This window comes from Pipra filicauda, unplaced genomic scaffold, assembly GCF_003945595.2.
Source record: "Pipra filicauda isolate LSUMZ 115617 unplaced genomic scaffold, ASM394559v2 scaffold35_size7292922_pilon, whole genome shotgun sequence".
NCBI classification, from domain to species: domain Eukaryota; kingdom Metazoa; phylum Chordata; class Aves; order Passeriformes; family Pipridae; genus Pipra; species Pipra filicauda.
The window spans coordinates 3,141,740-3,169,338 of NW_024104487.1; the positions used below are offsets into that span (position 1 = coordinate 3,141,740).

General features: G+C 40.8%; 1 protein-coding gene across 1 annotated transcript in view; it reads right to left on the reverse strand.

The window, feature by feature from the left end:
• The window catches only part of KANK1 (KN motif and ankyrin repeat domains 1), a 129,042-nt gene that overhangs the window by 75,511 nt on the left and 25,932 nt on the right, over positions 1 to 27,599 (reverse strand). The window contains exon 2 of the mRNA XM_039384511.1: positions 22,330 to 22,457. The gene's annotated coding sequence lies outside the window, so the exon portion shown is untranslated. The remainder of the gene's footprint in view (positions 1 to 22,329; positions 22,458 to 27,599) is intronic.

Here is a 27,599-nt window from a genome sequence, read left to right on the forward strand (position 1 = left end):
GAAAAACATGTATTTTTCCCAGTATTCAGTTATCAAAACAAGATTAGGCAGGAAGGAAAAATTGTGTACAATATCAATATACCTTCCCACCCTCCATTTTAACTATTTTTAAATTTTTTATTTTAGTAATTTTTTAAAATTATTATTTGAGATACAAAGATGCTGTTTGCCACTTAATGGAGAAAATTTGTGTGGCCATAGCTCAACAGCAGTTGAAGCTGGCCAGTACTGTGGTGGAAGACAAAAAGAGTTTTTTTAAAATACATTACTAGCAAAAGGCAGTGCAGAAATAACAGTAGCCCATTACAGGATAAGGATGGTCACCTCACAAACAGGGACATGAACTTCTGTGGGATCTGCTGCTCCAGCTGGATCCCTCTAAGTCTATGGGGCCTGATGGGATTCATCCAGAAATACTTAAAACTGGCTGATGTCAGCATGAGGCCTCTCAGCGATTTTTGAAGTCCTGAGAATCTGGAGAGGTCCCAGTTGACTGGAAGCTGTCGAACATTGTCCCAGTTTTCAAGAAGGGCAAGGATGATCCTGGAAACTACAGGTCTATCAGTCTTACTTCAGTGACTGGCAAAATTACAGAGAAGATTTTTCTGGGAAGTATTGAAAAACACCTGAAGGACAACACAGTCATTGGTCAGAACCAGCACAGCTTCATGACAGAAAAGTCCTGCTTGTCAAACTTAACTTCCTTTTATGACCGCCCATCTAGTTACTGAGAGGAAGCCAGGTAATGTAATTTTTTTGGATTTCAGTAAAGCTTTTGATACTGTCTCTCACAGGATCCTCCTGGACAAAATGTCCGGCACACAGCGGGACACATCATGCAATGGGTGAGCAACTGGCTGATGGGCCAGGCACAAAGGTTTACAGTAACTGAGGTAACATCAGGCTGGTGACTACTCACTACTGGGGTTCCATCTTGGGCCCTGTGCTCTTCCAACATCTTCATAGTCAACCTAGACTCAAAGGTATAGTAAGCAAGTTTGGTGACAGTGCTAAACTTGGAGAAGCTGTTGAAGGCAGAGAGGCCCAGCAGAGAGACCAAGACAAATTAGAGGACTGGGCAATCACCAACCATATGAAGTTTAATGAAGACAAGTGCCACATCCTGCACCTGGGATGGGGCAAACTTGGATGTATGTACAGACTGGGATACAAAAGGTTGGGAGAGCAGCACTGTGGAAAGAGACCTGGGGGTCCTGGTCAATGGCAAGTTGAATCTGAGTCAGCAGTGCCCTGGCAGCCAGGAGGGCCAACCATGTCCTGGGGGGCATCAGGGAAAGCATCGCCAGCCTGTCGAGGAAGGGGATTGTCCCGCTCTGCTCTGCGCTGTCACCTTAAATATTGTGTGCAGTTTTGGGCAATAAGAAAGATATTGAGCTATTAGAGAGTGTCTAAAGGAGGGCAATGAAGATGGTGAAGGGCCTTGAGGGGAAGCTGTAGGAGGAGTGGCTGAGGTCACTTGGTCTGTTCAGCCTGGAGGAGACTGAGGGGAGACCTCACTGCAGTCTACAACTTCCTTGTGAGGGGAAGAGGAGGGGCAGGCACTGATCTCTTCTCTGTGGTGACCAGTGACAGGATGGTGGTGTCGAGGGAATGGCCTGAATCTGTGTAAGGGGAGGTTTAGGTTAGATATCAGGAGAAGGTTCTGCACCAACAGGGTGGTTAGTTACTGGAACAGGCTTCCCAGGCCAGTGGTCACACCACCAAGCCTGCCAGAGTTCAAGGAACATTGGGAAAATGCTCTCAGGCAAAAGGTGTGATTCTTGGGGTGGTCCTGTGCAGGGCCAGGAGCTGGACTCAGTGATCCGTGTGGGTCCCTTCCAGCTCACGGTATTCTATGAACTTCCATTAATAAAGAGACATTGAATATGTGGCTTAAAAGCAGATTTATGAACAGATTTATGGGGTGGAAATGTTTCCCAAGTTTGCAAAAACCAGAGGATGTCAGGCAGGATAAAAGGAGAAAATAAAAATGAGGTGCATTCATGCAAGCAAAGTAGTCCATGAAACTCCTTGCCACAGGATGTTGACTGTGCTAAAAGTCACCTGTATTTAAAAACACCAGATGAAAGAAAAATACAATGTATTTGCCCACCAAAAGCTATTGAAACAAAGAAAGGCCTACTTGTGGCTTGAGAAAGTGCTGAACCACAGATTGTTAGAGATTAGTGGTATGTTGAAGGAATGCACCATGTGCCTGCCCTGTTCTTATGTTATACTCTCTGGGCACTTTTCTCTGGTCACTGCCAGGGAAAAGAGTGAACCCTGTGGACCTTGACCTGATCCAATACAGACAGACCTGTATAAATAAAATAGAATAAAGTCAGAAAGGGAAAGCACCACTTCAGATCTTTTCTTCCACTAGTGGCAGCCTTAACAGAAGTGGTTTGAAGTGACTGTATAATTTTGAAGTATTGAACCTTAATTTTTTATGGACAAATGCATGCTGAACTCTGTAACTACAGAAAAAGCCTAAAGATAGTGTAGCAAACCTGCACTTCTCTGAAAGCTTTCCAGACAGCTGGCTTCCTGGTGGTGTTTTTTTGTTTTGTTTTGGTGGTTTTGTGTTTTTGGGTTGTTTGGTTGGTTTGGTTGGTTTTGGTGTGTTTTTTTTTCTTTGGGGGGGGGTGTGTGTGTTTTTTTTTTCTTTTTAAATCAATGCTTAGCATTTCCAAGCAATTTGGAACAACATTTCAAAGGGGGCATAAGCTCTGTATCGCATCTCCACAGACATATGCCAAAACTTATCCATAATTGCTAACTAAATTTCAAAGGCATGGAAATATTTTACTAGCTCTCCATCAGGTTGCACGAGTGCCCACAGACAAAACTTGTTTGTAGGGGTGTTGTTCATCTACAAATAGGGCATTTGCTAAGGAATGCCTAACCTAAGTTAGACATTTGAGAGAAGCCTGGCAAATCTAGGGATTATCACCAAGTAGAAAATAAAGGTTCTTTTCACTCCCACAGCATGCTGTGCTACAAATTTGTTCTTCTCAGATGGAGAGGAAAATCTGCTCACCTTTCTAATTATCATGATTTATTTATATACACAGCATGTTATGAAAAACCGTGTTTGCAAAGGAGGCCATCCTGTTGAACAGAGAGAGAGAACATCCTTCAGGGCATACTCATGCAGATTTACACAGATATTACCTGATAGCTTAGTCCTAGAGCAACCTGGCTCTTGAGAAAAACAGGCACTTGTTGCCAAACTGCTGAGGCTGCTCACTCTCCTCACAACTGGTACATAGTCTCCTTGGAACCTCTGAAGGTTGCTTTGTTCATTCTTGGCTCTTCCTCACTATAAGTTGTATATCTTGATTACTTCATGCAGCACCTTATTCTCTGCTGAGCTGCCTACTGCACACACCAGGACTTTCAGCAAGAGAAGGGCACAGCCCTAAAGGGAAGCCAAGCCTCTGGAGAAGTTTTCTGCCCAGAATGTGCTAACAATTAAAAAGCAAAGCTTTCAACGCATTTTTAAAAAAGACTGTTCACACAGGTTTACCATGAGCATACATGAATCCCAAACTGCATTATCTTCCATTCAAAGGCAGAGGGGCAGCACACTCATATGCACAGTGCACAGTTCTCATCCAGACATCAGATGTGTCCCTGTCACAGATGCCATGGACAAATCTCTGGGTTTCAGTAACTGCACTTACTGTACAAACCTATGAAATCCATCTGTACTCACACTTTTCTGCCAGACTCACCCCTTGTGGTTTCTCTACTTGGAGACAAGGAGGCTAACAGGAGACTGATTAATGAGTCACATCCAAACCCTTACACTAATTCTCTTGCATATGATATTGAAGCCGATGCAGAATGATTTGTATAGTAGTAATACTGTGCAATATTAATATTTTTTAAACAATCCAATGCAGATTAGATTAAGAACAATCCTATTTTCACATTGGTCAAAACTGTCAGTCCTGCAGGGCATCTGACAGCTAATATAGATCAGTTTATGTACAGTATCTTTGGGACCTAAAGACTCATTCTAAACATTTTGGGAAGACTGACCAAGGACACTCCATCCTATAGAACAGACACAGCTGTGAGTTGTGGAAAACCCTAAGGAGACAGAAGGGAGTATGTGTGGAGCACCCCATGCTGGGTGGGTAACACCATGTAGAGATGCTGCTGCTGAGTGTAACAGCATATGCAATGCCCCATTGCAGCCAAAGGAGGACGGCTGACCCATGAAGACACCATGAACTACTGTGTTCACAGAGACACAGCACTTAACAGCAAATACCACACAGTTGATAAAAGCTACACTTCCTCTCCTCAGGTGTCCAGATTTGTTCCACAGGCAAGCCAGAAGAGGACTTTAGGATGACACATCATTCAAACTGCCTATCAGTGAGTGGCTGTTGTGCTCGTTGGAAGTATGCCTTTGTTCAGAGCACTGAAAACACCAGGAATTAGGAGAGGTATTGAAGCAGCATGATGACACCAGCTTTGCTACAGTACATGTGTGCCAGAAGGAGCTTTGTCTAACTCCAAGGATTGGATCCAGACTGCTCAGGTGCTCCTGGACTGAGGGCAAATACTGCATACCTCTGATTTCCTTTCAGTTCCAGGCTGTAAGTCTCATAATTAATACTAAAGTCCACCCACTCTCCTCTTCCCCCTAGCAAGAACATTTTTGGCAGCGTTGATATGGATGCCTTAGAATCCCTGGGAACTGTCCCACTATATATCACTGCCTTTAATGCTTTCAGTGTGAAGTGAACCACACTTCTGAAACCTTACAGCCAAGTTTCAAAACTTGTGACTATTTTGGAGGGAAGTTGTGCTTTTATGCATAAATATCAGGAGAAAACAGAAAGACTGACAAAATTAATCAAGAAGCCAATACACACATGGAGACAGTGCTTGGATGCAACTTTTAACATTATTATTACTCAAAACTTAGACAGGCAAATATATATGCAAAACCTAATTTAAAAAAAAAAAAAAAACTAAACAAGGAGATTTCTCTGATATCTGTTGTTGCTGTCATCTAAAACCTACAACAACACTGCCAAGATAATTCTCTTTATTAAGGACAGTCTGTAGTAAGCACAGAAGAAACCATGAGTTTCTTTTTTTACCCAAGCACATGAGAGCTGGCAAATTGTCTTTCCTGTTTAGACAAGAGTTTAGACTAGTTTTCCCATGATCCATATGTGAACAGTCTTCTGTTTCCTTCATACATTACATGTCTCTAGTGACAGGCTTGTAACACAGATTTATAAAAATGCTTTCAAGCATGAAGTACCACACTGTTGGAATTAACACTAAATTCTCATAACAAAAGAACATTCCACCAGTGGAACAGTTGTTGATTACTAACCTGCAATGATTGAAGCTGTACAGTGAATTCTTACTATACTTCCATATATCCTATGTAGAGTATCAAATAAGAACAGAGTATACAAGCTGTCTTTCAGTAATTAAACCATTTTGACAGTGCTGCCTAGTCCTTGTGTGTGTACTATCACAGAAGATACATAAGGAATAATCATGCATAACAGATGTAATATAAACTGTGTATACTTGATGAAATAAAAAAAAAGTTAAATTTATCTCCATATTGTCTCTTGGTAAAGGCCCCAAACTCCACATTAAGTAACATTATTCCTTGTAGTTTTTCTCTGCTTTGCTACTGATACACAATTCTCAGGAACTCAGTTTCTCTAAAGCTTATCTCCTCCCTTATAGAAACCCAAGCCAGCAGCCCTACTTTCCCCCAGAAAGCTATTTGATACAAATAGACCAAAAGGAAAAAGAAGTCCCCATTTCCTCCACAACCTCCTCCTTCAAAAAAATGCAGCTCTGTGTGCATGAGGCATATGAGTTGCTAGGAAAACCACCACCTCTGCTCCCTGGACAAGGCAGAGAACAGAACAGACAGCAAGGCATCCCTGTGAAGACAGCCAGCAGCAGTCCTTAACCCCAAAGTCCTACAGACACCTCAGCTGACCTAGCCTGCTATGGAAAGGAGAAGTCTTTCCAGCCCCACCATTCTGTCTGGATCCGGTGGCTCCCTGGGTGCCTCACTGCAAGCTCACCAGGCAGACAGACAGCTAGATCTCCCATCTACTCTGCCTTGTGCCTACTCTCAGGATGACAGTGAGGACGCAGCAAGAAACTTGTACTCTTTCACCCTCCAATGTTCCCCAAAAGAGTTTGTTTGTCCTTCTTGCAAAGCACAGTCAAGGCAAGTCAATGCTTCCAAGGTTTCTCCCTGAGATTGCAGAGATATACAAAATGTGGAGGGATCTTTAAGATGTAGAAATAAAGCTGCTTTATGCTGATGACGCCGCCCTTGTTGCCCACACAGAAGCAGCTCTGCAGCGTTTAACATCCTGCTTTGCAGACACTGGTGAGCTCTTTGGGCTGGAAGTCAGCTTAAAGAAGACAGAAGTTCTCTATCAACCGGCACCTCAGGAAGTCTTCCATCATCCCCACATCACCATTGGTGAATCAGAGTTCAAATCAGTCCAGCAGTTTAATTACCGAGGTAGCCTCATCTCCTCGGATGGTAAGATTGATGGAGAGATAGACAACAGGTTAGCAAAGGCATATAGAGCTTTTGGAAAGCTTCATAAAAGAGTCTGGTGAAATAAACACTTGAAGAAAAGTACAAAGATCAGTGTTTACAGAGCCATAGTGTTGTCTACTCTCTTATATGGATCTGAATCATGGGTCATCTACCGCCACCACCTGTGACTCCTAGAACGCTTCCATCAACACTGTCTCCACACAATCCTAAACATACACTGGGTCAGATTATGTGACTAACATGTCTGTTCTAGAACAAGCAGCAGTCACAAGTATTGAAGCCATGTTGCTGAGAACACAGCTGCACTGGGCAGGGCACGTCTCCAGGATGAAGGACCACCGCCTCCCTAAGATCCTGCTTTATGGTGAACTTGCCACCGGCTGCCGCATGAGAGGAGCCCCGAAGAGGAGATACAAGGACTCCCTAAAACAACATCTCAGCCTTGGCCAGATTGATCAACATAACTAGTTTACTCTGGCCTCCAATTGGGAGGTCTGGAGACACACCATCTATAACGCTGCTGATGTTTTTGAGAACACACACAGGAGATCACTCTTGAGGAGAAAAGACAACACAGAAAGAATCGTGCCTTGCAGAATATAAGTCTTTCTAAGGAGTCTTTCTGCTGTGCCTTTTGCAACTGAACATGCCTGTCTCATATTGGCCTTTTTAGCCACCAGAGCACTTGTAACAAACGTGGGTAGAGCCCTTCCCAAATCTTCGTTCACAAAGCCCAGCCATGATGATGATGAGAAATAAAGCTTATGACTTTGCCATATTGCTGCAGTCTGAAGAATAAGGGAACTGTCATATACAGCCATTATTTTACTGCTTTCTCCCACTACTCTTCAGAGCAGCACCTGTGGCAGTACTCACAGTGCTGTGAGAGGCACTTTCAGCAGTGTCTGCTTTGCATGGAGAACAGCATCTAAAGATCAGTCTAACCATCACGGACAAAACATGTAACTGTCCATGCACTAATTACCAGTATTTAAATTGCAATTCTTATTTTCCAATGTTAATTGCCCAAGGAATGGAAAGGGACAGATTAGTCCACTCAGTGGTTGCTCCAGCATGCCTGACATTCTAAGGGATGAGTATCACCTGTGCTTCCTCATTTTTGTATCAGATTTTAATTCAAAGAACAAACAAGAAAGCAGCTTGAATTTTGTAGCAGCCTTGCTCCACTTAGAGAGGAATCATAATCCCCTTAGTGCTTTTGTTCCCTTTTCAGTTTCTAATGAAAAGGGCATTTTTCGTAATTAAGCAGCATAATATTTTCCAGTGTCTTGTAACAGGCAGTAATGCTATCTCCATCTTATCTCACTTGTGGAATCTGCAACAGAGAACAGTTTACAAACAACAGAAGCAGGCAAAGACAGTATTTGCAGAGCTATTCAGGATACCAACTTTCTTGAAAGTCTGAATTTGTGGCTTCTTGATACGTTCCAACTGCCTGACAGGACACAAACACACCTAATACCTTTTAACATTAGCCTGCATGTAGTTTAAAAGGTATGTACCATAACTGAGAGCCACCTAATGGACATTGCCACATCTGCCCCAAGCACAAGTCCAAGCCTTGAAATCATCTTTTTACAACACACACAGAATAGCACCCTGCTCCTGCAAAGCTGTCACTGGGTTCATGACTGGGAACTGTGACACGTCAAAATCTCCTGAATTCCACAACAATATATACCATTTTGGGAAACAGACTCACACAGACTAAGCAACAAAAGCATACCAGTAGTCTCCTGGGAAAAAGTTGATTTTCTTTCTAAACATGCACATTTTTATACGCAGTGGCTTAGATTCAAGAACAAAATGATCCCTCGCTTCCCAAAAAAAGAAGGAAAGCAATCAGACTATGGGTATATCTTGCTTGGAAAACCTCTGTAGGGATTTAACTTTTCCTGATCACACAGATGTCCAAGATTAACAGTAGTCAGATAGAAACAGCTTTTACTGGCTATAATAAATGATCTGAAAATGCACCCATGATCTTTGACACACCTGAAGGTCATTTCTAAGAGACTATTTTTATGGACTGAAGCATTAACAACTACTGCCTCCCAAAATGAAACTGAGTAATTTTACATTTCACTCTCCATTGCTTAAGAATCAGACTTTTGCAACTGCACACTGAAACCCAGCACTCAGTATTTCCCTGATTTCTTCTGTGTGAAGGAAAAAAAAACAACCAAACGAGTGAACACCAAAACAGAAAACAATTCAGATAAATTACCACTGTCACACAGTTCTATTCATTAGCCAGGTTCTCCATCTAAATCGTACTCAACTGATTCATTTCACTAACGTGGTAGAAATCTTTCTTTTGTCAGGTTAGTTTTCTGAGCAGCATGCTGAATTAGCGTTGCCCACTTTCCCAACTGTGCATTTATCTTGCCCTCCCTGTCTTTCTAGGGCACAATTGTCCAGCCTTGACTCAGACTAGAAAACCTTTCCAGCTGAACAACCTGCTGGAGGACAGCCTGCTGTATGCAGAATTCACACATGCACCTCCTTTTCCTGTTTTCCCTAAAAAAGAGCTTTTTCCTAGTACTCCTGTCTTTCTGTGATATCCCCCCAACCCAATCTATGCCTTTCAAAAACACAGTGCAAGACAAACATGCACTTCCTGCACTAGAGTCCTTCACTGAATAACACCAATACCTACTCTGTCCAAAAACACAACTTTAAAACAAACACTAAATATTTACAGGGCCAGTTTTAAAATTCAGTGCTAAAGAAAGGTGTATGTTTTATAACCTCAGTAACTATGAGGTTGTCAGGGTAGGATATACAACTGTTAGGTCTCATTGATAAGCTCAAGAACACAAAAGAGCCTTGCAAGAGTTGTGATCACTGGCCATCTGCTGAGGTACTGCCACCTGAGGTCACTCACCCCCCTATTCACTGAAGAGCTCACAACCAAGGCTGACTTCTGAGATGAGAGCTGCCCTGTCTCTGCAGCACACATGGCTGAAGAAGCTCCGTAAACCTCAGCACGATCCTGCAAAGGGATGACCAATTTAGGAAAAATTCTACTAAATGCCAGGAGATTGCTTAAAATCTGCATCTCTTGCTTTCCTGCATCTCTTTTGTGATACAGGGTACTAACAGAGAAAGAACAGCTCTTGGAATGACAGCTCCTTTAATTTATTTAATCCACTTAGCGGCTACTACTTCTCAATGCTCTATAGGGAACACCTGCAAAATACCATGGTGCAGCAATATTAATGATAAAATACAATTATTGAATCAGAATGCCTTTCCAAAGTACTCAGTAGAAGAAATACAAGGAAGACTGAGATTATAGTATGTACAGGGAAAACAGAAGAAAAAATTACAGGACATAGAAAAAAAAAAATCTTTTACTTTCTCATAAAGCAGAACTCATCTGCAGCAAAACAACCAGTAAAATCTACCGTAAAGTTCTTGTGTTCTTACTGAAGCTATTTTTGCTTTCCCAGTTATTCATTCCTCTAGTACCACCGTGGTATCTTTTACAGTTTACAAAAAAGAACAGCTGTAGGCTGTACAGATTAAGTGAATATCAACACATTCCCTACTATAAACTAGTTTTAACCACATAATTACTAAAAAGAAACTCACAACTTACATTTGGGATTTACCAACTAGTGACAAATTGAACAATTTTTCATAATTTTAAACACCTTCTTTTTTTTTTTATTTATTTTTTTTTTATTCCTCCCTGGCCTGATCAGAGACAGCAGTTCCCTGTCTGAGGAGTCTTACCCACTGCTAATAACTAACAGAAAAGACAACATCATTTCTGTTTTGATATACTTTACGTTTTAAAAAATGTCAAAAACTTATGATGTACTGCATCTACCGCACTAGAATATAAATCTATTTCTCCAGTTTTGTCTGAAAATTGTTCCACAGAGCAAGAGGCAGGGAAAAAGCCCATTAAACAAACCATTACCAGAAATGTAAGGGGAAGGGGGGAAAGTCACTCCTTAGACACAGAGTGATACTGTACTGAAAACTACTTTTGACTTTCTTTTTTCAAAATGTAAAAAAACCCCAAACACTGGAATGGGAAATTAATGGATTATGACCTATTTCATGTTTATTTGGATTAAAATGCTATGAAGAATTTTAACTTTCAGATCCTTATCTCTTTCTTCTTGGTCTCCTTACAGACTAGTTGCCGCTGAGATATTCTGTATGTTAAGTCCTACTGTCTTTTACATATGCTTTCACAGGCTCTCACCTTGTCCTGTGTTGAGGTTCTGCCTGTATATTCATTTTCTTATATAAAGGGCACATGCACTTGGAGAGCAAGGCTCAGAGTGCAGAATTCCCTGGATAACAACTGCTGTCATCAGCTCATATCTGACTTAAATGAATCATCTGTATCATCACTCTCAGAGAGCCTTTTCAGAGTGCCCTAGCCAAGAACAGATGATTTCATAGTACGCTATTAGGCAAACCTTAATCACCTACACAAGAAAAGCATGAAAGTCAACCTCTGAAGCTCTTTAGAGCTGAAATAATGTTTATAATATTCCTTTCAAAATCTCGGTTTAAAGCTTTTGTTGTTCAATGGATTAGCAATTTTGAAATTAAAAAAAAAAAAGAAAGAAAACCAAAACAATTACCCATCTCTAAAGCACATGCACAAATCCTTACATAACTAAGTTACTTTACATATTCAAAAAATGCTGTAAAGGCAGGTTAGCACCGTAGCTAGTGCTGGGCTAGAATGAGTTAAGCCGATCAGTTTTCTTCTTAGGAAAGAAGAGGTGGTCATGGCTGTAGAGTGAACCAGCAGAAGAAAACTGCTTTTTCTCTCTCAACTCCTTCAGACCACAGTTAATTGCCAATGTATTTCTTTTAAGTTCTCTTGATTTTGTAAGATATCTTTGCCTTCAGAATTCCTTGAACTTCTGAGCCTTTTTCTTTTTAAATGTCTAAAAACTATCTCCAATAAAGTTCAAATAATTACTAATTGATCACTGATAGATCATAAATTGTTTCAGATACCTAGCAATGCCTAGTAGCTCCCTTTCTTTTTATCATAAAGAAAACTTGCTTGTGCTATCCAAAAGGAGATTTCTATTTTAAATACATTACTGATTCTTATGTCTATGATTTTCAAATAGAAGACAAGTTAACCAACCTCAGCCAAGGCTCAATATTATGCATTTAAACATATGCTCACCTGCTTAGTCTGCTCTCAGTCGTAAGTAAAAGAAACTTTACAAGTACCTTAAAATACACAGCCAAAAGTTAAATAAAAGACACATAAGATAATGAGATGCATGCTTCTGCTGCAAAGTTACTTAAACAAGCCAAACTCCTCCCTGAATAGAAATCCCATCAATTACTGTCTTTGAAAGACAGTCACCTGGATTCTCCATCTCTCTTTAAAACATGCATCTTCTGAAATATGCCCTTTTTTTTTCCTTGTTAAGCAGAGGGAAGTTGGTACTTAATTAATTTGAAGTGAGTCGTTAACCTGAATATAATAAAGAAACAAGCTTAGGATAGTAGCATTTCTCACAAATGAGAGATAACCTGTCAGAAAACACTTTCTTCTTTCCTACGATTTTTAATTTGGTCAGAACAAGCCATAATTCATCCTTGACGGAGGACAGACTTAAAATGAGATCTCTTGCTACTCTTTTGAATTTGGCACAGGAACTTTTTTACACCCTTTGGGATTCACGGACACATTCCAGCAGTGGAATGAAAAATTTATTTTTCATCAATCCTTTAAGTTATTCTGAAGTTTACAAATTGATTCAGAAAATCAACAATGCAACATTACAGGTTTACCTCTCAGGGAATTAACTTTAAAGCTTTTGATGAATCTTTCAAGCATGGTAGGAACTAGTCTTTCAAAAAAGTCAAGGACAAATTTTTCTTTTACACTCTCAGAGTAACAGCTACATTCAGCTTAATAACTCCTTAGTGCTTCTGCCCAGATCTGTCTCGCATGCTCATGACATTGTTAGCATCTGAAATGTCACTCTGATCTTTGGGAAGGAACAGTGTGCAGTCTTTCCCTTGCATCCTTCTTTGTTGTGGAAGATAACTTATCATTGCTGTTGCACCTTGACTGAGGCAGCTGTGGTCCCTATTTGGAAGCAAGGCAGCAGAAGGTGTCAAAACATTTGAGGCCAAGGCAAAGAAAACAGAGAAAGCTGGAACAAAACCTGAAGTCACTTGTGATTTCACTCCAAAGTAACCAGAGGCTCCTTAAAGTAGTACTTACCCTAAAACTGTTGGGGGAGGAAATTCCTTGGGTGTAAGACACATTAAGCCCTGTCATTCATGATGTCCCTTTAAAATGGAATTCTTCAGCCTATTCTGGATTTTTAAGCCTCACCTACCTTTCCTATAGGCACACTGCAGAAAGCTTTCAGGAATGTAATTTCTCTAGCACAAAATAACTAAAACTTTACAAACAAAACTACATATTTTTATAGCAGTTTTCCAGGTGCACGAGAATATCCTGGGTTAAACCAGAAGGAGGAAGGTGAGAAATCTTGAAGAACAGCAGAGGATTATGCTGGATCCAAAACTTATTTACTCAATTTTACATTGCAAATCAAACTTCAACACTAAAAAACAGATCATGTTTCAGATACTTAAAAGTTTGCAGTGAGGCAACACATAAACACTTATTCAATTATTTTGTAATTAGTCAGAGGCCCAATAATTTTCCCAAACAACATAACTCAGTTTTTACCTACCCAGCACTTCTTCTGCCATATCTAACATTGTATGATTATACTGCATACAGCTTAGATGCGTCTGTATTGATGCATACTGGGAAAATCTGCGCAGCTATCACTTAGTACCTCATTAAGAGCAGCACAGAAGGGAGGAGGAAAAGAGGAACAGAAGGAAAACAGCAAAGCAACTTGCGGCTATATGTGCGTTATGCATAGCAGATGGGTAACATGCCTTGACCACCACATTTCATGGAAACTGTGCAGAAGTGCAGCCAAAACAGTGAAACGGTTGGGAGAAAAAGGGTTAAAAAGTGCTCTGCACTCTGCAGAGACAAAGGACTCACCAACTTCATTGTGGAAAGATAATCAATAGAGTCCTCTAGAAGGACAAAACATGATGAGTTATCAGGTTACAGACATTAGGCAAGGACATACCTCTACTTAAAGCAAGTTTTGCAGAAAATTCATTACTTCTACAGCTGAAAGTTCTAGATAGTCTCATTAAGAATCAGTTGCTGGGACAGAAGAACCTCTCAGAGCAGATCACGGCATTGTTGAAATAGTAATTTGCCAAAATCAGTGGATAATTCATTATGCTTCCCACCTCTTTCAAATTAGTGGAGGACAATATAGTGTAACAACAAAAGGAAGAAAAGAGATCTTGTCCATGATGATGTCCCTGTGATTCACAGGATAATGTGAGGTAATCTGTGTTATAACCAAGTTTTGTAGTACTAATCAAACATGGAAGAAGCTTCTGAAGTTTGTTCCACCCAAACAAGTTTTATACATTTTTTTTGTACCAAGACAAGGGAGAGCAGTTTTCTCTCCCTTAGAGTAGGGCATGCCACAGCTTGTCAGAGACAAAGCACTTGGTGTTACACCTGGGTGTGGATGGATGCAACCACACACGGTTTACCCTCGTGCCCTATGCTCTCAAAGACAATATTTTAGGCAGTACCTTTCAGAAATAACTGGAGGATGTCTATACACACCTTAATTCCTATAGTGGAAAGAAAAAAATTTAACATTCTATTTTGATGCAGTTGAAAAGGAACTGGAAATACTGCCTTAAAAATAATGGAAGGTTTCCAGAGAACTTCTGTTCACAAGCCAAGCCCACCTGCCTCTCACTGATCCCCTACGACTTTTTCACATATTGACTGCTAGGAAAGTCTCTATGATCCCCCTTGGGAAAACTAATATTTTTATATTTTATTTACTTGTTTTTAAATCAACTACTTTCAGTTCCTTTTGCATCATGTCATTCCTGCAACATCTACACTGGTTGTATGGGATTACAATCAAGATTTTGCTGCAGCTCTCCTTGTGTTTGAACATGAGCTGCAGAGATCAGTCATGCGAAGCTGATCTCTTACCACCTCATCCATCCCACTCTCCTCCTCAATGGCTTTCCCAAGGGTAAAGAATTTTGCGTGGTAGCAAGCAACACTCAGGTCATTTGCACAATACATTTTTAATCTAGGTAACTTTCTGAAAGTCACTCAGCCTTTCTGGACTAAGCCATATTTTGTCAGCATGAAGAAAATAAAAAATGTCAAATTGCATTAAAGCTCTTTCATGTTTTTCATACTACTTCTGATTGACTTCCAGGCAGGTAAATGAAGAGGTCTGAGTAACTTCATCCATGCACTGCCTGAAGAGAGTGCACAGATACAGAGGAGAATCCAACTCCACATATTTCCTTATCTTATCCTTATCTTACAGTTTTTTCATTACAGTAGCTGTAAACATTGCCAGTCAAAGATGCTCTTTCAAAGAAACACCAGGAACAAAGGATTTTCAAAATTGTATTCCACCACCAAACCAGACTTGTTTCAGACAAAAATTACACACACACACACACACACACACACACTCATACTCCCAAACTTGTCTGAACAGAATAAGCTTGTAACAAAGACAGAATTGAAGTAACATGGCTGAAGTCTGCCCTTCTGTAAAAAACCCACAAACAGCTGCACGCTAGCTTCAAAAACAAAATCACAGGCAAGTCAATGTCCACTTGTTTGTATTTGTTGTAGGATCAAACCACAAGTATCCTCTTCAACCAGCACAGACTTTTTAGATGTAACATCTGAACTGAATAAATTTTAAACTGCTGTAAAATTTGCCACTTGGATTTATCAAGTGAATTACCACAGACCTACCAGATGACCTATGGATAATCTACCGTTTCCCCTTCTAAAACAGCTTTCTCTGCAAGCCACAAAATTAATGATCTTGAATATCAAAATAACCTTCTTCAGGAGTTGAAGTTTTCATTTAAATCTTCCCAGCCTCAAGACCCCTTTAAGATAAATGATTTTATATTAACAGTGAAGGAAGGAGTCAGATTTACAAAGTCAGTAAGAAGTCATAAGTTTCGCATTTTAATCACTCATAGCCACTGTATTTGATTTACTCCACAATTTCCATCAGAAAATGAAAAAGTTTTGAAGAATGAGTTATTCTCAATGTAAATCTCTAGCAAGCCTCTGTCAGTCTTTTTCCTGGTAGTTTTTTCTGCCTCCTGATTGAAACTACCCAACCAGTTTAATTGCTCTATTACCTAATGACTTCTAACCTTAAAAGACTGTAAATACAGAAAGTTAAACCAATACATAACAATTCTCCATAGAATAGAGGAATCCATTACGAACATCAATATAGCTTGTGAATTTACTACCCTAACACTTTTACAAAGACAAAAAAAAAAAAAAGTAAAAATCTATAGAGGTCTAGAATGCTTCTACCGAACAGTATGTATGTACATACATAAAGGAGGGAAAGAAAGAATTCCATACTTCAATACAATCTTTGCTTGCCACAAATTGTACATCCCTTGGCTGTAACAGAACCTGTGGGAAGCTATGATTCCAAAAATTATAGCTTAAAAGAAGTTTCAGTGCTGGAAACTTGTTGGGAATACTAAGCATTTTGTAATTTTGCTGGCAGTTTATTTTTTCTACATATTTATTAATTCCAGTGTTTTCAGCAGTTCATTGTACCTTTGTTCAACTACAGGGAAAGAACTGTTTAATTTACAGCACAGTTTTATATGCAAATTATATTCAACAGAGATTCATCATAAGTGTCAATAGCTCTCCCTGAACTTCAGTTTGTTTCTAGTCTGTGAAAACATTTCCGTTACATCTAGTAGCACTGGAGAAAAAGCGGTTTTCACTCCCATACAAATCAAAATTCAGGAGAAAATTCAGAGTTCAAAATGAAGAGATATTTTACTGCCAATAGGGGGAAAAATGTCTTTACAAATCAGCCAGCTGTTGCACTAACAACATCAAATAAAGAAATTGTAGAGCTTATTCTACCCTTTATCAATAATGCATGGCTGCGCACAGACAATTTATAGCTGTTTTCCATCACTGGGTATTGTGCAGTACTAAATTAAGTCTACAAAATTCAAGGACAGTCCACCCACACAGCTACTGTAAGCCAGCCAGGCCACTTGAATAAACATTTTAAAGGCATAAAGTGAGTTTTATTAGCATGCCGAGACACAGTTCCTAGTGGACAAAGCACCTCCTTTGAAGAAGTAAAAGTACATTTAAGCAGAAAGAGAGAAGAGTTACTCTTGTGCCTTACATGTAGAGAAAAAGCAAAGGGGAAAATAAAAAATATATAGACAACAGTTCAAAACCCTGACCTTGTTAAGATTAAAACATGAAGCAAGAGAATTTATTTTCTATACTAGAAAATGATTGTCAGTCTCAGAAAATCCTGAGAGATGCTGAACCAGTCAGGTTCTGACAGCAAAACAGCTAAAACCAAAGATGGTTTGACAGGATTTTTTTTACATTTAGGTAGCTCCAAAGACTTCTTTTCTTAATCCTTTACAGGTCATATAAATCAGAAAGGCGTACAAAGCTTTCATCAAGATAAAAAACTAGTTATTGTACCAAAATAGTCTCAGCAACATTTATGGCACCAGTAAACAAGTGAGAAGTGTCTTCCAGAGGTCAAATTAACCAAAATACAGTATGGTACAAGGTGGATGCTTTTGGTCAGTGCCACTGCTTCCTACAATAGCAGTCCCAGCACTTGAATGCCTGAAATGCAAGAAAGCATCAAGGAACTTGGAGTGCACATGCTGGCCACCAGCAGCAAAAGGAGGCAGGTGCCAGGCCTGCACAATCCAACAGTTTCACTCGAGCTCTGCTCTGGGAGTGACCAACATGCCACCTGAGCCCTCGCTAGCCTGGCTTCTGATGTGCAGTCAGGTGTAAGCAGAGAGAACATGGATGGCAGCACCACCAGGAGGTGGGTTTGGATCACTTGCAGACTTCTACTCCTATGTCTTTTACAGTCACGGTGCAGTTTCCCTATAAAAAGTACTGGCGAGCATGAGGTTTGTGACAACCTTTTTATACCCAAAGCACCACTCCAGGTGGCAGCAGGTGTCTCTGGCAACTAGCATGACAAGATGACATCCGTGCCTGGAAAAAACGCTTTTGTACAACATGGGAACATGGAAGATATAGTGCAGCATGGCTGCGCACTCAATGGTTTTGTGGCATAACTAAGCACAACCACAAATAAGAGCAGGAAGGATGCAAGAGCCAGAGCTTGAGCCACATCTGTTTTAAGTTGGTCAAGCGGAAATATTTGGCCAAATAAAAAAACATTACTGCATTTATTGTGCAGGTGTTGAGAGAAGAAAATCAACTCTGTTCAGTGGTATTTGGATTTGAGCAAAGTTTAACTTCACTTACAATACACGCGCTTTCTCAAAAATCAGATCTCCTTTGCACATGAAAGTATCTCATGGACCTCTAAAGCCAACTAATCAATGTGTAAAACTCCTATTTAACTGCTCCATCAAGCCTAGAAAATTCAGAAAGTGAAGAGTCAGATTACAAGGTAAGCAGAAGTTTAAGAAACCTACGGATTAAGAATTAGCTAAGCAAAGCAACTGCTGAGCATTTGTATTTTAATCTGTCAGAAGTGCTAGCTTTTCTTCAGAAGGCTGGTTATCATTTTTTGTTTCTTTGGTTGGTTTTTTTCTGTTAAATACGTTGAGTTTCTGCTATGAAAAGTGAAACTGCTGTTTTATAGTCTGATGATATTGCAGTAAAATCTTTGGCTAAATCAAGGCTGCAGGACACAGCTTTGAGAAACCCTAGGCAATGCCAGCGAAGCAACCATGGCTTTATAAGTGGAAATTAATTTTAATAAGTCCGTTGCTCATCTCACATTGCCAAAGTCTGTGATCCAATTAGAAGTGCAGTGCTTTAATGACCTACACAGGGGTCACATTCAGTGAAGTTCAAAGACAGACAAAATACTCTTGGGCCCTCTCCATGGAGTGTCACACTAGTGGGATTCTGGCTCTAGAACTCATAGGCAAAAACCACTGAGGTGGTAACATTAGTATTTCAAGTTATCAGTTAACTGTATATATGCAAAATGCCTTGGGTACAATGAAATGTTACTGTGTTACGTGCAATAATGGCACACACTGTCTTGAAATCAGTATTTTATGGAAAGAAATTAAGCCCACTTCTCCAAAGACTTGCTAAATTAGTACCCCTAGTGTACTGACATTAATTTGGAGTACCTCTCTGCACTGATGGCTGTTGCCATTAGTGCCTGCACTTTTCCTGCTCTCTCTAACACCAAATTACAATCCAGCACTACTGAAATATAGAACGGGAGAGCTCACTATGCCACTCGATTAAGGACAAGCAAAGATACATATGTATCTATATAACTTGAAGAGTACTTAAATTCAGAGCACCTGAGAAGCAAATCTTTTCCCCCTGCTCCTCTCCATATCAAGTCTTGTGACAAGAGTTGCCCTTACTGTCCATTTCTTAGCAACTGTACACAGTGGTCCTGTGCTTTCTGACGGGCCACCAGGCAAATCAGCAATCATCCCTGATGTCAACTCCCCCACAGCAGACACAAGTCTGCTCTGGGTTTTCCAGCCTTTCTGCAATCATACTCTTCCTCTCTGTCTGCTTATGTTTCCTTACAGCCCCCTCACCCAACCCTAACCCTAACCCTGTACCTTGCAGGGCACCCACTGCACCCCACTCGAAATCCAGGCTGTGACCGCCCTACATTACTGGCACCTGCTGCAGTGCATTGGGCAGCCAGATCTGGGGACCCTCAAGGGCAACCTGAGCAGCCCCTCTAGGCACATACACACATTTCCTTCATTTTGGAAGCCCACGCTTGGCTGAGGCTATTCACTTCTACAGCCAGGACATGGCTGTGGCACACAGCCACACAGGAATTGGGACAAGCCTAGTCACAGTGATAATAAGTTTCCTTATTTAGCCTTTTCTGAGCATTTATCTTCCCTGCCAGCTACAGCCCTGCCTCGAGGCCTAGAAGCAGTCATGCTTTTCCCCCAACTCCTATAACAAAGCATTTCTTTGCCACCAGAAAAGAAAAATTCACCTACAGATGCTTTTCCTGGTGAAAAGAATCATCCCCAGAAGAGCGAGAGCCCTGGTACACCCAAGTAAATAACAGCACCCTGCAAGGAAGAATAGACACTGCTCTATAAGCAAGAACCCAGGCCCAATCCAAAACATGCTGGTGTGAGGTCTGCAGTAGAAATGCACACAAGCTTCCCAGTCACAGAAGCTTGCTCCAGGTGCATTGCAATACCCTCTGCCCCCTCTCTGAACTGAGTTTTGAACAAGATAGCCAAAGGGAGAGTCAGTGGAGTCTGCCTGTGTGCACATACACAACCCCCCATGCGTCCCCCCCATCTAAATGGCAAGTTCAGAGAGTAGAGAAGAAAGGTAGGAGATGGGCTTTTCCACACTTAATGAGTTTCACAGTTTGGGGAAAAACTGGTGCCCCTGCATTTTTGGAATCACTAGACTCAGGAGCCCTCTACCTGCCCCAAAAGCTGTCAGCAATTCAAGGCCACATCTGTGAGCACAAGATTTACTTTACGCCCAAAAACCAAACAGACTGTCCCCACTGCTTGGTTGCACACTGATTAAAGCAGCAAAAGCAGCACTAGACAAGAAGAGCAACGAGGCTGGTGAAGGGACTTGAGCACAAGTCCCATGAGGAGAGGCTGAGGGAGCTGGGGTTGTTTAGTCTGGAGAAGAGAAGGCTTAGAGGCGACCTCATCACTCTCTTCAACTACCTGAAGGGAGGTTATAGCCAGGCGGGGGTTGGTCTCTTCTCCCAGGCAACCAACAATAGGACAAGGGGACATGGGCTCAAGCTCTGCCAGGGGAGGTTTAGGTTAGATGTTAGGAAGAAATTCTTTACAGAGAGGGTTATCAGGCATTGGAACGGCCTACCCAGAGAGGTGGTGGATTCACCATCCCTGGAGGTTTTTAAAAAGAGATTGGACGTGGCCCTTAGTGCCATGATATAGTAATTGGAGTTGGATCAGGGGTTGGACTTGATGATCTTGGAGGTCTTTTCCAACCCAACCTATTCTATGATTCTATGATTCTAAGAGTTAACCTGCAATTAGCTATCCTAAATAGTCAGAACTGTCCAGAGATGAAATGTTTGCTCTTCAAGAGATGTTTTAGGCATCTTACCTCTCATCCGAACCTGCAGCACACTGCAGTGCATGTAACAAGGTGGGCAGACAGTGATATTCACCAAAAGAAAGAATAAACAGGATTCAGCTGCCACCTCAAACAGCAGCTGTCAAACCTGAGGGAATCCAGGAGTCTGTAGCAAAGAGCCTTTACACAGTCTTTACCCATCTGGGTTTTATTTACTACTGATTTAAACTTAGGCCCTCCTTTTTGTGTTGCTCTTAACCTGATCTTTGCACATTATTTAAAAAAAAAATAAATCTATACAGCTCTGTCCTGCTGAGAAACTTACACCCCCAGTCTCTGGTCACTGAAACAATTCTGCAGTGGTAAGAGGCCATGCTCTGCACTGGGCACTGCACAAACATACTCTGTTAGCCTAGTCTTTGGCTAGTCTGCTGTGCTGCTGAGAAAATGTAGCAGCACTGCAGTGCAGCCGACGATCCAGCTCTGAATCCAGTACATGGGTACAAACATGGGTAATTAATGAAAGATTGCAGCAGCAGCTCTAGTCAAAGCAGAATGGTCACTTTTCTAGCTGCAGTTATGTATAACTTCTTATCCATATTTTTCCTGGTGGAGAATCTCAGTCTGGCATCTCAGAGAATGAAGGCTACATCTTTTTACTACTAAAATATTATTAATACACGGATCAAAAGACTAAGGCATTCTAATGGAAAGGTATACAAGCACTTAAGAGTGTAGAATTTGTGATTTAGAAAAAGAAAATAAATTGTTTCTTCACTGCATCAATTTTGCCTTACTGAAGTCAGTGAATTTACTTATAACTAACAAATACTGATAGTTGGTTCAGTACATGGCTTGAGGTTCATATAGTTCTGTGCCAAATTTGGCTAGGGTAGAGTTAATTTTCTTTACAGTAGTTGATAAAGAGCTGTGGTTTAGATATGTGCTGGTAGCACCACTGATAACACAGGGACCTTTTAGTTACTGCTGAGCAATGCATGCACAGCTATGGCCTTTTATGCTCCTCATAACACCCCATCAGAGGAGGGTGGGGGTGCACAAGGAGTTGGGAGGGGATACAGCCAGGATAGCTGATCCCAGAGATATTCCAAACCATATGGCATCATGCTCAGCATATAAAGCCAGGAAAAGAAGGACGAGGGAACATTTGGAGTGATGGTATTTGTCTTTCCAAGTCACACTGTTACGTGAGATGGGATCCTGCTTTTCTGGGGAGGGCTGAACACCTGCCTGCTCACAGGAAGGAGTAAATTAATTCCCTGTTTTACTTTGCTTGTGTGCATGGCTTTTGCTTTCCTATTAAACTGGTTTTGTCTCAATGCACAAGTTTTCTCACTTTTATCCTTCCAGTTCTCTCCTCCATCCTGCTGGTGAGGGAGTGAGCGAGCAGCTCTGTGGGGTTAAACCATGACAGGTTGATTACAGAGCAAGAGGTGGGGCTAGGACAGTCTGTGCGACCATGTCTATCTTCTTCCCTCTGCCCCCAGCAAAAGAAATCATATCTTACCTTAAAAGATTGTAACAGAAGTGCCAGTCTCTCCTTTAGGGGTTTTTAGGCATCAAACATAATGCAGCAGATTCAGCTAATGCAATGTGTCGGTAGTTGACAGCACATTCAGGAATCTGAGAGTCATCCTACAAGAAGAGAAATGAAAAGCACCAATTAATCATTGCACATGCTGGGCATTATATCTCATGCTTAAAACCTCTGATGCTTGGTAGAGCCATGCTGCTAAACAATAAAAAGGTACCAACAATCACAAATATGAAAAACTGAGGCATTTTTTGTTTCCAAGGTGAAATGCACAAGCCACATTTTGGCTACAGCACCCTGGAAAGAAAGCATGTATCTTGCAATAGCTAGGTCACCATGCACTGCCTTCCCAATTTAAATCTTCTTTGTTCAAACAACAGTCCATGTGAATGAACAGAAACAAAGCTCCAGGCATGTCAGGATACACCAGCCATGCCAATCACAGAAACACAAGAGTAAATGTGTGTAACCCAGTACTAGTTTGAACTGGGAAATGCATCAGAAGCCCATGTGAGCTAAGTATTAGCGCTACATAAGCCAGGATGTTGGTGTACATGGAAGACACATGGAAGTACTTTATAGACTACAGGAAAAGGAAGGCCATCTACAGACACGTCTCATTTTCCTGAACAGGCTTTTTTCAAAATTCTCATCTTGTAAGGACTCGTACTTATGAATCTCGACTCATAATGCATAAAGACACTCCAATGGCAGCAGAGTTCATGCCTGCACCACTATAGCACATAAGGCAGCTTTCTTCCCCCACAGCAATTCAACGAAGATGTTCCATCACAAAGAGTTAGTAATTTTTTTTTCAGCTCCAACTCATTTGCCGTGTTTAATCCTCAAACGAGCAAATTTCCAAAAGTGCAAGCGTGTGCACATACACACACAGGGTGTGTGCACATACACACAGACACGGTTCCTTGCTTTGAGATATCCCAGCACACAACCACTCACAAGTACGGTGGGAGTCAGCTGCACCCTGAGGCAACGCTGATGTTGAACAGTTACACAATGACTCTGCTTTGACATCTGACAGCAATGGAGGGATGGGCCAGCAGAACAACTCCTCTATATCTAGCATGGTTACTCAGGAGAATTTTTAAAGATCATTTTCAGGTAAAAGACACTTATCATCCAGGTTACTAAATACTTTGCTAAAGCTTTGGTAGGAACATACAGGGTGATTGCTGTCCCAGTTTGTAAAACTACAGAAATGGGACCTTCATGGAGTGCAAGAGAATCATACCAGTTAAGAATTAAAGAATTTTTATTATAAATTAATTAAAAAAACAGCACCAAAAGCATGTTACAGACCCCTGTCCCTACATAGATATACATGCATTGTTCTGGTCATACACTGCTTACAAATCCCTAAAACAGCCTCCTAAAGGTTGTCTTCATAAACTAAAATAACAAGTAGCATTTGAAGGGAAATTACAAGGGTCTGTTTTTGTGAGGTTGGGAGGGGAAAATAAGTTGGGACACCTTAGGGTCTAGAAAGGTAACATCTGTTACAAACCCAGAAATCCAAAAGCCCCAAGCTTAGATGAGCTTTAAACAGTGTTCTAAAGTTACCCCAAGGAATGGCAGTCAATTTCTTCAATTTCTTCTCCTCTCTAACACTTTCTCAATACATTTAGTTATACTTTTAGCTACTCATGTAAAATATAAACGTTTTATGCAGCATGTTACCTATCCATGATACCTCCAAAATACTTTTCTTAGAATAGGGGTACATTCTAAACTGATTAAAAGTATCTCCATATACATAATATTAAAAAACTGTAATGCATTAGGGAACTTGAGATTACAGAAAGCAAATTATATCCTTGGAGCTATATATTCACAGATAATAGGAAGTACCACAATCATTGCATTTCTGTATAACCTCTGCACTACACTTCTGTATAAAGCGGTACAGAAGTTTCCAGATATTCAATCAATGGTCACACATCCTCAGTTGCTGTTCAAGGACATAAAAACCTGACTTTCAAACCCCTGGTGCCATGTGTCCCCATACCATGATGTCATGATCATTCAGGTATTCTGCATAGGTTAATTTTTCTCCGGCAGATTTCACATTTTGCACATTTCCCCACAGCTACCAAAACTCTGTACCAGGCACTCTCTGTAATTCAGCTGAAGAGACCTTGTGCCCCGACCTGGTCCAGATAAGCTTGAAAACACAGTAACTGTGCAACACCAAAAGCCAGAACTAGGACACGGCTTGAGCCACAAGATGAACTAGTGAGAACTTTGTGCAAATTGCACATCTTTATCAAAGAGGAGTGATCAAAAGTCAGAAATCCTTTGGGAGCTAAGATTTATCACATACCTTAATATTTTCCATGCCAGATGGAAAGAATGCTTCACTTTTGCTTTTTATCCCAAACAAATCACAGCATACATGTATACACAATCATCTGACTCCTACGCATCCAAGTACAACCAAAACAAAAAACATTACAATGCACACCCATTTTTTCCCTTAAGGGGAGAACAAACCACACCTAACAGGTATTAACAAAAACACTAAACATTAGAAAACACTCTGTTACAATAGGGATTTAAAAAAATATATGTAACACTGTAATCAAAATTTTAATCTGTATAAAATGGATGTATGTTTCTCACATAAAAAAGTAATTGTTCTTGTAAACTGCTTCACAAATGGCAATCTGATTTCATTTCCAAGCAGAAAACTTACTCAGTGATTAGTATTACCAAGTCCTAAGTAGAAGGAAAGAAAAGCAGAAATGAAAACAAACATGGGCAAACAGTTAAGCAGAGATATTGCATATACAAAAGGAGTCTATTTGCTGATAAAGTTGTAATTTTTACAGAAAGTCATAACCTTCATAAAATTTTAGATTTAAACAAAGCTTACTATGCAACAGATATTCCTTAAACTCTCAAGGACATGCTGTCACCAATCTTTAACGGAAAGTCCACATATTTCACAGCATACTTCACTAGCTTGACAAGTTCACTATAGGCAGCTAACACACGTATTCCATCCTCTCTCCTTTTCCATTTTAACATTGTTTAACACTTCCTCCCACATGTTCCTCCAACACACCCACCTCTCTCCTGCAGCCTGATTCACTTATCTAAAGAGGAATTTATGCTGGCCTGAAAAAAACACCAGCCCCCTCAACTGAAAGGATATGGCTGGATAACTTATTGAGATATGCCTCAGATGTTGTGTCCAACAAACACTTCTAAGTCAGTTAAAGACACCCTGCGTAGCACCAGAAGGTATTTAAATTTTTGGTGTGAAGAAGACATTATTTTAAAATAAGTTTGAAGATAACACTTCCAATGGTAAAAACACTATTTCTTGGTGAATATATTCTACGTTTTTGGACAGAAAGCTTTTAAGTAGTCAAAAGCACTATTCAGCCTTTGTACACTTCACTGGCGTAAGTTCTCATAATTGCTACAGGAAATAACTAAGGCTATGTCTGTGCGACACAAAGCACCATACTAATTAACCCTGCAGAGACACTAATTAATCTCGGCAGGGCCCACAGTAACATGACTACTCTGCACAGGGAATCTCCCCATGGTGATGCATCCTTCCTGCCATTTGGATACCCCACCTCCCACCCCAAGCAGTCTCTTTCACATGAAAGATGGGTCTTCCACCTAGGATGAACCCTCCATGGAGGGGTGTTTCCTCTCGGAAGCTGTGGCACTGCTCATTTTTATTGAAGTCTATGACCTTCAGCAGTCAATACTGTACATTGCACCAATTCTTGACAAACAGTAAAATAATTGACAGGTATTACTGAGGATCCTTGGCTGCTAGAGGACGAATGTGACAGGGTATACCTATGGGCACTCTCCTGGGGCCAGGAGGAAAGGTCCAGGACAGTACCTCAGAGGAGCTATGTATAATGATAATGGTGATTGTCTGACAATCACGTGAGGCAATTCACACCACATTTAAATTTCTCACCTAGTCTCAAAATAAAGCAAGGAGAGACCTTCTAGCACTAGTACAATTTTTCTCCACCTAGTCAGCTCCAAGTAGCAGATAATAGTATGGTTGTTAGCATGGTAGAAAAAGTTAAAGTGTTGCCAAAGCGACTTTCCTTTCAACATTCTTGTGATAAAACAAGCCCTGGGCTAAAGCCAGAACATTTTATCTGCTGTACTTGATGCCACCTCTTGGTAGAGAGGCCTGCTCCTCCAGTACTGCAAATGGACTTTGAGCTTCTTATGACTTGTTAAAACACATACATTAAGGAATAAGGTACTCCGCAGTAGCTTGAAGTGCTCATCCCGATAGGAACTGGTTTTGAGCAACCAGAGAGCAAGAGGAGAGGAACACACACATTACAACCTGCAGCAGAACAAAGCCTCACAGCCTGCCCATACTACAGGATAGAAAGGCGCAAGGATAGAAGGTCATTCCCTGGGGCACAAACAAGCCAAAGCCAGGGAATTGTTTTACTGCCAAGCAGAACAGACAATTTCAGATTCTGAAGTGTCCCTGTCTGGTCCCCTCTTCCTCCTCCCCACAAATACATATCTAAAACTAAGGTATTTCTGAGACAATCCTGTTCTTACAGCCTCTCTCAGTAAACACAGACCTTCTGCAAAGCACAGCCCCATGAATTTAGCAGGAGTTACCTGAGCAAGGTGACTCATGTTGCTGGTAAATGCGATACACCAGCTCAGCTAGAACCTGGCAGGCAAGGCTGGCTTCTCACGTGTCAGTCAGTTTTGCACAGGCAGAGGTCACAGCACCAGAAAGGGCAGTTTTGCTTTGGCTCAGGGCTTGTACTACAGTGTTCAGAAGTTTCAACACGTAGGCTGTTTCTTGTGGCAAAAGCACAGGGACAACTATCTAGCACAAAGTGTGCTGCACTGAGACAAGGAGAAGTCATGTCAATTAAGCAGTATCAAAAGACTTCTTGAGACTTTTACAGTCTCAGCAGAGCAGACAAATACTCAAGTAAGTCTGCCAGATCCAGCATGGATGAATACAAATCCTACACCCCTGTAAAAAGCATCATCGTTCACTTATGAGATATTAAATTGCATTTGATAAGTAGGTGTTAAAGAAGTACTTCTCACACTTAGACCCAAATACTTCAGTTCATGAAAAATAGGAAGATGGCATAAGACACGTTTGCTGTCCAATCACTTTCAAAAACATTAAGGCATCAAAAATTAGGTAGTTTACAACTACCTAATAAAGGGCTGTTTCCTTCAGATTTTTTTTACCC